Genomic DNA, 13,545 nt, shown 5'->3' with positions numbered 1-13,545 from the left:
GCTTGGCTTGTAGAGGATCAGCCTCCCGAATGTCTGAGAAAGGAAGAAAAAGCGAGAAAGAATGAAAGAAGTGGCTAAGCATATAAAAGTGAGATTTTTTTGCATTAACATCCAGATTTCCAGCTGTTTTTGAAAAATCAGAAGATCTGCCAACACAGACCCTTATTCCATTTCCCCATGGTGGCAGTTGGCTGGACTGGAGCAGCAGCTGCCCCTTTGATCAGAATGTGCACTCTTGGGTCCCCCACCCTGGCCCACTGCACTTCCTTACCAGGCGCCTGTCCCATTCAAGATGGCCACTTCTCTTGCAGAGACTTTTGCAACATTTACTTAGTCTTTTCACCATGGGAACAAATCGCGCGGAAGCCCTGGACAAAATAGCAGCTGCCCATTTGTGCAAGAGGGCACTGGCTCAGGCCATGGAGGTGATAATAGAAAGCAGTGAGAAATCAGATTTGGCATATATTTTGAAGGTAGAATTAATAAGATTTCATGATGGATAGAATTAGGCTATGAGGGAGAAGATTTGGAAATGACTCCAATTTTGATTTTTACTTAGATTAATTGACTGAAAAAGGAAACCTACGGCGGAGTACTGGAAAACCCGGGTTGAACTTTCAAAATGAGAACAAAATTATTTAAAAGTTTTCCTTCACTAGTACTCTTCAAACTGGACACCCTAGGTGGTGCCATTATCATATTCTGGGAAAGGCTGACGCTTTGGGGGAATTTTGAGGAAAAGAGCAAGGAGAAGAGCCCAATTACTAAGGGAGAGCCTTAGGTTCTTGCCCCAGGAGGTGGAGTGGAGGGATGCCCCCCCTACAGGTGACCTTTGGACACCTCAGTGGCCTCACCTGTCCAGAAGAGTGTGTGTATCTTGAACTATTGGGGTTGATCTCCCAATACGTGGACAGTCCTAATTTGGAGAACTCCAAGTTCAGGCCCTACTAGAGGGGTTGGGGGACAGCAGAGGCTCCAGGATTTCTCTGTGGGAGGGGGTTCTAGGGCTGCTGCTCAGAAGTTTATTTTGAAGCTAGTTTTCATAGAAAGAGGATTCTCTTCACTTAGATTTATATAATTACTTAAAAAAATCAATGAAAGCAGCAAACTTGTGTCTTAAGATTTTTCTACAGTTTTTATATGACTGAGAAAATCTGCAATTGTCCCTATTCAGGGCAATAGTTTTATTTTCTTACAGTGTGGGTTGCTTTGGTTAGTGGAGACTACTAGCGGCCATTGGGGCGGTGGGAGCTCACCGACTCCCACGCCTGGGCCTGGCCATAGCCACATGAGCCTCGGGCGGATCTGAAGCCAGGCTTGGCCGCACCAAGCCAAGCAGAAAGGCTTCCTTCCCTCTGGCCTCGCAGCGGTCACTCGGGCGCTCGCGCGCATGCGCGGACACCAGCGGCGTCCTCCCCGGCTCCTTCCCTCCCTCATCCGGGTCCTGGGCGAGCGGGCGCCGTGCGCGTGTCCCGCGGCCGAGCTGCTAATAAAGTTGCACTGAGGGGAAGCGCGGCGACGGCGTCGGGGGAGTGCGTCCAGCCTGCGGGTGAGTGAGTGCGGGGCCCCGGGGCGGGCGAGCGGGGCTGGGGGCTGCAGCTTCTTCCGGACCGCGGCTCGCCCTCAGGGCTGGAGTCAGGCCGAGGCGGGGGCGTTGGGCCGCTGGCGGAACGGAAGCCGCCCGGGCTTGCGGGGCGGGAGGTAGGCCGAGTCCCGGCCTGCAGAGGTTCGAGCGGCCGAGGATGGGGCGGCCCGTCCGGCTGCGGAGGCCTTGCTGCGGCCGGGGGCGTCCCTAGGCTGGTAGGCTGGCCTTTGTCCCTGCGTCGCCGTTGCCGCCGGGACTGTGGAGCGAGGCGCTCCGGACGCCCCCAGGGGGGTCCCAGGCCCCGCTTGGGTCCCGAGGAGCGGTTTGTTGTACCTCTTCTAAGCACCACCCTCAGTCACACCCCTGGTACGATCAGCGAGCTCGGTCGAGCCGTCTGATCTGCTACCCTGCAAAGCTGTCCAGTGGCTTGATGAATCTGTGCCGCCGTCGCTTTGTGTTTCAGAGATAAGGATCCACGCTTATCGGTGGGAATTACACTCTGGGCACTTGTGACCTGCTACTGCACTCAGCTGGTAGTTAGACCTGATTTCTGCCACTTGCCGTGCCCGTTTTCAGCACTGCAAAGACTTCTTGTCCTTTCTTGTAAACTTCTGCATTGGTGCAAGGAGTGCTGCCTCTTTGCCGTCATCATATTCGGTCTCTGCCGGATCTTTCACTTTAGTTATCAGTAGTCAAATTCATACTCTGGCCTCTCCCCCTCCCCCTTCTTTTCCCCTCTCTTCCCCTTTCAGCTGCTGTTATTACGTGGAGTTTGGAGCCTAAGCTTTGAAAACTCCCATGTGGCGCCTGTCTTAAGTCCGAGCATGCTCAGTAGCCCAAAACAGATTTTGGTTGCTAAAAGAACTGGGGCGAGGATAGCCCGGGTATTTGGACGTGTGCCCGATTCCTAACAAAATGTTCCAATTCTGTTTTTTTGATGGCATTGGAGAATGGAGCTGTAGGCCATCCTGGAGGTGAGGAATGCCTGAACACCCTGGGCCAGATCACTATCTTGATTGCAGAGACATTGTTTCCTGACCAGCTGGAGGTCTAGAAGGGGGGTTGGGGGAAACATTCCTGGCTGCTTGTGCGTTTAAATGGGTGTGGTGCTAAGTATATCTTGTTTACCTTATCTTTCTGTGGAAAAAGTTTTGAAGTCTGGTTGGGTTTGTCACATCAGGCGTGTTGCCTAGCACTCCCAAAAGTGTTCTATTCTAGCAACAAAGGCTGGATAGGTGGAGGTTGTGGCTTGGCTTCACAGAAGTTGAGAGGAAAGTGTTCTTGAGTTGCTGTTTAAAAAAAAAAAGAAAAGAAAAAAGGATTTAAGTTATCAAAAACTAGAGTACTTGAATTTCCATAGAGTACCCAAGTTGCCCAGAGTGAGTTTTCAGATTTAATTTGAAATCTGAAAGGCTCAAAACCCCTAGTGCCAGTAGATTTAGTGACATTGCATGCACGTAGGGTAAAATTTCTGCTAGATGTCAGTGCCATAGTGGGTGTTGTAAGGAAAACAGTACTCAGACATAATGTGACAGTTTCACATGTATTGATCAGAATACTGTTAGGAAATTAGTGTGTTCCAAATTTAGTAAGTAATGGATTATTTACACATTTGTACAAATTCCTTTTTTTTTTTTTTTTTCCATTTTAACTCCTTCTTTGGTAGCTATTTCTTTCCCTCTGTGGTGAACCCTGAGATTACAAGAATACAGAACAACTCAGACAGTTGAACGAAAGTTACCTTCACAAAGGTGGTACATAACACGTTTTAGATTTTTAAAATTTAATTTTTGTTTTGATTGTTTGCATGATTACATCCTCCTTTCTTTCCCTCTATATTGCGGATCCCTCAGTCAGTGTGCCTTTCTTTTTCACATAGCTGTTTTTATTGCGTAAATGTTTTCTCTGTCTCTTTGTTACAAAGATTTACTCATTTATCTTTCCATTTTTGAGATCTGAAAGAGCTCAAATAGGCAGGAAAAGTTAGGTGAACCTCCTCAGCTCACTTCCTCTTAGATTTTATATGCATCCATATGATACAGTCTGATAAAAAGGAGGAAGGCCAGCGGTGAACTGTGGGAAAAGAGAAGAATAAAATATTTTTGTAGATTCTGTGCAGATTTGGTGGTATTATCTGCTTGTCTGGTTCACATAGGTAGGCGCCACAGAAATGGGTAGATTGATATGTGTTGCATTTCTTTCCCCTCTGGCAAAGTCAGCTATTAATTTCAGTGGGAGACAGTGGCAGAATGTTGTTACTAATGAGGTTTGAATCAGATTGTTGTTTACTGTTGATTATGTAACATGTTGCTGGAAGTATTATTAAAAGTTTCCTTCTGCAGCAAGGTAGAGGCAAGTAAATTCTGCTTACTCTTCACTGGGTTTTAATTCTTGGCTGAACCTGAAGGCACATTACACTATAACCATAATTATACCTGGGCAGCCTGTCTGTTTCCTGTTTTCATCATGAACCCAAACATTATGATTTGCAGTGATGATCTTTTTTGTCCTTTGCATTAAACAGAGGCAGTATGTTTTCTCTCTTTACTGAAAACAGATTTGTAACTTGGTCAAATCAAAGATACTGGCTTCTTAGTGTTTTGAAGACTAGGCAGTAAAATACCAGTTTTTCATCTTAGTAATTTAAATTGAAATACTAATACTGTCTTAAAAAATCGATTTCACACATACTGTTTGATAGTACTTTATGTGAATTTTAATATTACCAGTAGCTTCTAGAGTTTTTGAATTAAGAAAGCCCTTTTTGTTTATGACTTATCAGTGTTTATTATTACCAGATGTATATGTTGGTTTAGGCACTGAGCCACGCATTTGGGTGAATTTAACAGCCTCCTTGAGTATATTTTAAGATATAGCCACCTTTATTCCTTTGGTTTATTATTCTTCAGTGTTTTCTTCTGTACCATCCGTGTTCCCTGTCCTGTGTGTGTATGTGTGTGTGTTTCATACTAACCACAAAGAAGAAGCCAAATAGTTTATTTCTTTAGATGTTACCACTGCCTTCCATCCAGTAGGTTTGCCTGTCTACCCGTAAGGTCAAAGATGTTGAAGAAAATTTCTTCTTAGAAAGGACAATCACAGCCTGAGAGATGATTTTTGTCTCTATCAGTCTGAATATTCTGGACAAGAGAGTCATCTGGAAGAATAGGACCCAAGAAGGCTGCACAGAGGTAGGGTGCTTTCCCACCAAAAAAGGTGATGCACAACCCCAGGAAGGCTGTCCATGTCTTCTCACACCTTGTTTGTGTACTTCCAAAGCTAACAGAATAATAGAATTGGAATTTTTAGTGCTATATTATCCAGTTTATTGCATTATCTAGAACTGTGAATCTCAGAGGTTTGTTTACTAGTTGGAAGTTGAAGATATACAGTTCTTTTGGAAAAATTGTTAAAATTTAGATTGTTGTTAGGACAACATCTCCCATTTTCATATGTCACTTTCATATTCTAAAATTTTATTGTTTTAAAAGTTTGAAAAGACGGGATAATTACATAGTAGGTTTTTCAGAAATAGTCATCTAGTTCCTAGCTTTTTAGTTTTGGTGTTTTTTTGTTGTTGTTTTTTGCTTTTGTTTTGCTTTGGGCAGCTAGGTGGAGAAAATTTTAGCCCTATCATAGTAGAGAGGTGGTTTCAGTGAGTTTTCTTCCTGCTTTTATTGTAGTATTCCCAAACTTGGTTGTGACAGTATTTTAGAAGAAAGAATTCTTTATTAGACCATTCTGTATGGATAGTACTATAATTATAATTGACTTTGGAAGCTGGTGTTAAAGTACATTTTGTAAACAGGTTTTGCTGTTGAGTTCTGTGGTGTATCAGTCTCTGTCTATAAGATATATCTAATTTACAGACTAGTATACTCTGAAAATTTGGCAATGGTTTGATGTGTTTTGAGAGTCTAACTAGATTTTTCCTTTTGACTTCTGTGTATGTTTTGTTATTGCTGAAAATAACAGTAAGAAAGAAAGTGGTGTCACCATCCCTCCTTTCTCTGAGCATAGCACCTGGAGTTCTGAGAAGTATCTTACACCTTTCAAATTTAACTGTGATCTCAGTACAGCTGGTGCTTTCAAGGCAAGTTTTGTTTTGTTCAGTTCTGTTTTCATGATGTGTTAGGATCTGTCTTGCATCCTATCTGGTAGGCTGTATAACTTGAGATCTCGTTATTCTGGTTTATATGTTCCTAGGAAAGGGGGTACCGGAGAGATACTTCAAAGGTAGTCTTCTGTTTTTCTTTCCCTTTATTTACATCTCTGTGCCCACTTAAGCAAGTGCCTGCTTAACTCACTGACCATTTCTACTCTTTGGAGGTGGAAGTGTAAATTAAATGAATGATGACAGGAGCCAAAAAGGTACCCAGAGCCATATTTGCTCCCTTTTCTTCTATGTGACTTGAACTCTGGAGTGCACATGAGGTATCTGGAGAACATCTTCCTAAAGCATTGTGTGCACACGTTCGTGCTTTGTGCTCCCGAGACACATTTTAGAGTGTAATGATTTGGTGTCTGCCTTTGACGATTTTATAATTTAAAGGAAAGCACTATAATGATTGACCAGCTCTGTGTCTACAAGCCTGTACAAGTATACTCCAACACATCTGGTAGTAATATAGGAAATCTTGCAGGCTCTGTGGGGCTGAGTATACATCTAGATCAGGCTCTGCTTAATTAGAGGACTTAGAGGAGCAGGTGAAGTTTAAAGAGTGATTAAAAACTGGGAAACAAAAGTCTGGATGTGGGAGATAAAAAAAAAAAGAGAGAGACTTGTGTGGGCACAAAGAGAGACTACATAAGATTATTCTGTGAGAAGTGTCAGGGAATATGAGTTCAGCTCCTGAATGGCCTTGAAATCCACTCTGAGAACTTTGGTATCTTGGAAATTGAGAACCATGATTGGGAAAAGTGGAGATTGAAGTGTTTCTCTACCAAAAGTTATTTTAGTGCCCATGTGATTATAGCCCCACTTTCTTACAGATGTTCCCATACAGAATGGGGTTTCTGAATCTAGGAAAGCTTGTAGGCAAGCTTGCTCTTGGTTTCTCTTCTCTGCCTGCTGCCATGGATGTGGCTTACATGTTTTAGTAATTGTGTGACTGGATCTGGGCATGGTTTGTTGCTAGTGGTGCTGATACTTGGTGACTGCTATTGGTATTAGAACCATAGGGAAGGATATTTTTTAAACTTTACCTCCACCAGCCACAAAAAAGTTACCTTTGGAAGAAAGTGACTTTCTTCTGTCGCAGATGATCCTGAGGGCCTTGGTTCTCAAACCTCCTGCAGATCTGGGACTCTTATTAAAATAGTGGGAGGTAGGCCCCTAATCTCAGACCTCATGAAACTGAATTTTGTGGAATGGTTATGAGAAATTTCTTTCTTTAGAATCCCCATCTGTAATTCTTTTCTACAGGTTTGGCTGAGGTTATGGTGGGTTGTGACCCACATGGGCATTTATTTGTGTGGGTTGATGTGCTCAGCAGGTTCTGTTTTGGCTAACAGTGTTGGGTGAAATTTTTGGATTGGTTGCTTGCCTTTTGTTTTGGATTGAAGCAGTTAGGTGTTGGAGCAGAAAGTGAGGGAGCTGTTTCTGTGTTTTGTCAAGTCTGAACATGAGCCCTGTGTGTGCATGTGTGTGAGTGTGGAAGGTGGTTGGTATATATCTTTATGGGATTTGGTTAAGAGGTGCCACTCAAGTAGCTTGAGGTAAGAACAGGATCTTTGGGTTTGATGTTAGTATGATTTCATTGGAAATGGAAGCCTGGTAAAGCTTAATAACATTTCATTCATACATTTAATGTATGTAAAATGTAACTCCTGATCTTCCTTTAGCTCTGCTATCAGCCTTCCCCCAGATCAGTTGATGGCAAATCCTGTTCTTCCAGTAGTCAGTACTGACACCTTGGAATCATCGTTGACTCTTCTGTTCTCACATTCCCAGTATCTCTTCCATCAGGAAACTTACTATTCCCTAAAATGTATGTGAAGTTACCTACTTCTCACCACCCAACTGCCATCACTCCGGTCTCAGCCATTATCATCTCTCACATAGCTGACTGCAACTCTGAGCTGGTCTCCAGCTTTTATCCCTGCTATTTATTTTCAACACATCAGCCAGAGTAACTCTTTTTAATAATGTTGGTCAGAAACTGTCATGTCTCCATGAGGGTGCTCGCAAATGTGTTCTCATTTGACTTAAAACCAGTGCCCTTAAATGCAAGTCTCTTACCTATTTAACCCCATTTCTTATTTTCCCCTCCTTGTTCACTTTATCCTTAGGATGCACTGGTCTTGTAGTTCCCAGAGCCTGCCAGACATGCTTCCGCCTTGGAACTTTTACATTGCCTGCTGCCTTTGCCTGAAGTGATTTTCCACAAATACCTGCCTGGCTTATTCTATTTCCTTCAAGTTTTGACTCCGTTGGTGCCCACTCAAGTGAGGCCCAGCTCAGTCATCCTACTTAAAATCACACCTCTCCCATACACCATTGCCCATTTACCTTCCTCTGCTTTATTTTTCTCCATGGCATTTTTCACCTAACAAACTATAATAATCACTTGTTTATTGTCTTTTGTGTGTCTCCCTCCACTAGAGTGTAACACTACATGAGCACAGAGGTTTTGGTCCCCTTTATTCACATATATATTCCCAGCTCCTAGAATGCTACCTCAAAAGATACACTTTTCTTTTTTAAAGATTTTATTTATTTATTTGACAGAGGGAGAGAGATCACAAGTAGGCAGAGAGGCAGGCGGAGAAAGAGGAGGAAGCAGGCTCCCTGCCGAGCAGAGAGCCCGACTTGGGGGCTCGATCCCAGGACCCTGAGACCATGACCTGAGCCGAAAGCAGAGGCTTTAACCCACTGAGCTACCCAGGCACCTCTGTAAATCCCCTCTTCAGTAGAACTTTAATATGGCTGAACTACAGCTGGACTTTGGTTTGAAATTCATTTTTTCCCCCTGACTGCACAAGAAGTACATTTACTTTAAGAAGTACAGAATTGGGACACCTGCGTGCCTCAGTGGGTTAAAGCCTCTGCCTTCAGTTCAGGTCATGATCTCAGAGTCCTGGGATCGAGCCCCGCATGGGCTCTCTGCTTGGCAGGGAGCCTGCTTCCCGCCTCTCTCTCTGCCTGCCTCTCTGCCTACTTATGATCTCTGTCTGTCAAATAAATAAAATCTTAAAAAAAAAAAAAAAAAAGGAGTACAGAATTGTATGAAGCAGAAAATGAGAAATACCCCAACCCTTCAGCTAAGGTCCTTTCAAAAGCTTTTTAGCTCATTCTCTTTCATTCAGTAAAATAAGTATTTCTTGAGCATATGTATCACAGGACTTAGGGTGGTAAGTGAAAATAGGTATGGCTCCTCTCATTTATAGTCTTGCAGAATTTGTACTCTTTCAGAATTGGACAGTTAAATGTAAAAATACAGGTGTGTTAAGTGCTACAAAGTAGAGTTGTGTGGTGCATGCATTAAGCAATAGGGGGATTTTATCTACACAGCAGTGTCTAGGAAGACTTCCCTGAAGAAGGGACACTTGAGCTGAAATAGAATTAATGTGTGTGTGTGTGTATTTTGTAATGCATGATGTTTCTTAGTTTTACACTGTTTTAATTTATAGCTAGATACTGCTGCTTTTCTTTGTATTTATAAGGTACTCTGCATTATCGTCTAATTGATAGTTTGCAGTCTCTTGGAAGAATTTCAGGGAATTTAACACACAAGGATTTCTTGGTCTTATTGTTATCCTGGTTTTCTTTCTAGCTCTGAGGTCATTTCCCTAAGAAATGACAAAATACTTTGAGAGGGTTATATACTCATGTCTTCATAAACCAGAGGTAGACTATAAAAGGCCAAGGGGAGGGGCGCCTGGATGGCTCAGTGGGTTAAGCCTCTGTCTTCATGATCTCAGGGTTCTGGGATCGAGCCCCGCATCGGGCTCTCTGCTCGGCGGGGAGCCTGCTTCCTCCTCTCTCTCTGCCTGCCTCTCTGCCTACTTGTGACCTCTGTCTGTCAAATAAATAAATAAAATCTTAAAAAAAAAAAAAGGCCAAGGGGATAGCAGATAATAGGTTCGTAGTTATATTCTTAAGTACCTCCAGGTTCTGACATAAGAAGTAGCCCACATTTCTGCCTGCTCAATTACTGGCCTTCCGTGCTTGCTGTATATATATTTTACTCTATTTAAATTAATTATTTTATTTTTTATTTTGGGAGAGAGCATGCATGAGCTAGTGGAGGGTGGGGCGCAAAGGGAGAGAGAATCTGAAGCAGGTTCCAGCATGGCGCCCAACACGGGGTTCAATCTCCTGACTCTGAGATCATGACCTGAGCCAAAAATCAAGAGTCGGACATTTAACCGACTGAGCCACCCAGGCACCCCCTTTTTCCCCCACTCTATTTTAATGCCCCATCTTTGTTGGTTATCATATGGAAATAGATCTAAATTAAGTGGTATGCTAACTAGCATATGACGTTCTTTGTAGCACCTTCTCTTTTCCCATTATTCTTTAAGATCTTTGAGATTACAGATAGTGTTTTTTCAGCCCGAGTTCCTGGTGTGAAAAGACCCAGTAAATTGTGAATAAATGAAACATCTACTGTCAAGACTCACTTCACTTCTATTCATATGATCCTCCAAATCTACATATTCTGTCTCTCTTGAGCTTTAATTTCACATCTCCTTGGCAGTGTGTCAGTGCTTTTACTCCCTTAAAGCCAGCCCTTCACCAGCCCTTTCTTGCCTTGTCTTGGCTATACCTAGAATTGCCCTTTTTAGGTAAGTGATGTCTTTACTTTTTAGCTTTTAAACTTTGACCTTTCTTGGTTGCCCTTGTTTCTCCTGTAGGTGGTCACCAAGTCCTGTTGATTATTTGTAATGCCCATCACAGCACTTCACTTTTTGTCTCTCCTGCCATTGCTGTCAAGGTCTTCATACCCCTTAGCTGGTGTGTCTTCCCATCATAGTTGGATTTCTACTGTGTTTTCCCTCTACCTTCTCTGCCCCCCGAGTTAAGTCTCCTTCTTGGTTATTTCTGACTTTTTGAAATTCTTCTTGGAACATGTCTTTCTGCTTAGAAGTCTGCACTGCACATAGCGTTTCTTCTAGCAGCCTGACTGTAGCCTCATGTTCATTCTTCCCTGTTCGGCATCCATTCTGTGGTAGCGCCTTTCCCTTTTGTTTCACAAACTGGCTAAGTGTCTTCTTGCCTCATTTGGCTTAATGATCCTTGCTTTTCCTTATTCTTGCCCTATATTACAACTGTATTGCGAATTATAAATTGTCAAATTCCTATTTTGAACTTGTGATAATTGTTCCCAAAGTTTGTGCTAAAATGATGAGCAGTTATCTACACCTTATCCTTAAGGCTTTTCTTTACCTTAGTGTAATGCCTGTGGTTGCGGGCGAGGAACTGTGAGCTAGGCCAAGCTCTGTTTTTTTGTACATTGGCTAAGCGTTCCACTTTGTCTGTCTCTAGCCTTTTACAGCCCAGCTATTTTTTTCTTCAGCAGTTTTATTCACAAGTATGTAATTTTTTCACCTTTCCCCTTTTACTCCCTATTTTCCAGTTACTTTGGGATAATTCCTCTTCTTTTCTATTTATGATCCCCTAAATCTCAGTTTGAAAGTGTTTGATCACTAGATCTAATTATATTCACTCAAACTGTAATATTGATGAGAATTAACTGGCTCACCTTGCACAGGTTACAGGTTGTCTTGTATATTTCCTAATGGGATTTTAGATTTTGGGGGATTCTCTGGTTTTCAAGCTAGAAATAGAAATTCCCTGGAAGTTATCTTGGGCCTGTTCAGTTTAGTTTGTATTTTTTGTTTTATTAACTTGGTTAGGGGCGCCTGGGTGGCTCAGTGGGTTAAAGCCTCTGCCTTCCGCTCCAGTCATGATCCCAGAGTCCTGGGATCAGCCCCACATCAGGCTCTCTGCTTAGCAGGGAGCCTGCTTCCTCCTCTCTCTCTCTCTGCCTGCCTCTCTGCCTACTTGTGATCTCTGTCTGTCAAATAAATAAAATCTTAAAAAAACAAAACAAAACTTGGTTAGCCCACTCTGTGTTACTTTAACAAAGCATGGCTTTTAAGGAAAAGGCTCACTTTGATACTTAGAATTGTAAAAGATTGGTTTAGTATGGCCTCAGTAAGAGCAAAAAAAAGAGAAAACAGACTTTGTCTTCTGTCCCTGATTATGCTATTGAAATAAGACTTCACTATTTATAAGTAAATATTAAAATGTTAAACATGTTAAATAAATGTTACATTTTACAAATTTGAAATAGCTTTTTACGATGTTTATTGCAAAAGAAAAAAATTTCTTCTTAAGTTCCTTGAAGTGCCCTTGTTTTCTTAGGAATTAAATATATCACCTTTAAAAAATAACAAATATGTATTATTCCCAGTGCTGTACTTTAGTGTGTTAGATGGCCCAGGATGAAGATGGCAGATGCACAGATGGAATCTGATCAGAAGCCAGGTTTTCATGTAGAACACTGTCTCACATACATGGACTATCAAATACATTGTCCTTTCTACTTAGAGGAGAGCACGGTGGTGGTGGGGGGGGAAGCAGTGAAGAATGTGGGAGAAGCTATGAGGAATGAAGAAAGAGGAGGCAGGAAAGAAGAGTCAAAGGAATGAGAACAAAAGAGAAAGGGCAACAGAAGTGATGGGGAATGTGAGAAGGTACTTTGGGAGAGGACAAAAGAAAAAGCTGCATTATTTCCTTATTTCTTCTAAAGTGTAGTTACATTTTTTTCACCTTGTAGCATCTCTGAAATTGGGATGTGTCTTACATTTGATGGTATTTGATTGTTGGTTTTGGCTAGGTGATAGTTGTGACGTAGCTGTCATTGCTCGGGCATGAACTCTGCCTTTCTCTTTATGTTGTTGTCATTTCTTCCGTTTACAACCTTTGGGAAGGTGAAGCAAACACCAGTATCAGAACTTGCAGGATGGGTGTCTTCCTTGAGTGACAGTCCGGGAGTAATATTGGAGCACTCTTCAGACCTACAGTCTTGAGGCCAGAAGGATGATAACGTGAAGAAAAATTTTAAGTGATAAGAAAGTACTGTGTGATAGTATAATTTGCAGCTTGTTCTTCCTTCAAGGTTAATAGAATAGAATACCATTTAAATAGATGGCTTTGTGTATTTGTTGAAATAAAGTAGCTCAGCTATATTTTTAAAATCCTTGGCCTAACAGCAAGATGTTCATGATTATTACAACAATAGTAACCACACCATGCCAGACACTGAGTTAAGTGTTTATCTCATTTAATTTTCAGAACTGGTATAATAGAAAAAAATAGAGGTTTAGGTGTAAATGTTAGATGCAAAATGTGATTAGACTTCAAATCTGGTGTTTTTATGTGTTACAATGCATATATTATTATCCCTGTATAGATTAGCCTTATTGTATGTTTCTAGACAGTTCTTTAATTCTACTGCCTATGTTTTAGCAAACTGAATTTAGTATTTTCTCATTCTGGTAGATTAAAAACTCAGATTTTGTGTCTTTATCCACCATAGCTTTTATGCCTGTGATAAAGCTACTTCATCCATCTTGTCTTCCCCCTCCTCCCTTCCCCAAAGAGCCATCCCCTGAATTTCTTTTAGCACATATACACCCTTAGGGCATCTGCCATTCTCCACTGTGTATTGCAGAGGCAAATGGCATGTTTTAATTATCAATTTGTAATCTTTTAAGTTCGGGTCTGGACCTGATTGTTGTTTTTTTTTTAAACCTTTTAGCTTCTGGCTTAGTGGTTTACCCTTTTTTGGGTGCACCCAGTAAATGTGTGTTGTATGACTCTGAGTCCAAGATGAAGTTTAACACTGGTTATATATGTGCCTCAATAGACTCTGAAAGCATTGTTAGAAAGGGAGCACAGAGGAGGACCGCATTTAACTGCCCAGCGATATGTAACCTCTAAAGACTGA

At 41.9% G+C, this 13,545-nt stretch overlaps 1 protein-coding gene across 1 annotated transcript in view; it reads left to right on the top strand.

Annotated features, from left to right (window-relative positions):
• Window positions 1-1,308: 1,308 nt before the first annotated feature.
• SMAD5 (SMAD family member 5) overlaps window positions 1,309-13,545 on the top strand; it is a 54,376-nt gene continuing 42,139 nt past the window's right edge. Inside the window, exon 1 of the mRNA XM_045999865.1 lies at window positions 1,309-1,549. The gene's annotated coding sequence lies outside the window, so the exon portion shown is untranslated. The remainder of the gene's footprint in view (window positions 1,550-13,545) is intronic.

The sequence above is a fragment of the Meles meles genome, chromosome 3 (genome assembly GCF_922984935.1).
Source record: "Meles meles chromosome 3, mMelMel3.1 paternal haplotype, whole genome shotgun sequence".
Taxonomy (NCBI): Eukaryota; Metazoa; Chordata; class Mammalia; order Carnivora; family Mustelidae; genus Meles; species Meles meles.
This window is presented reverse-complemented; position numbering and strand designations above follow the sequence as displayed.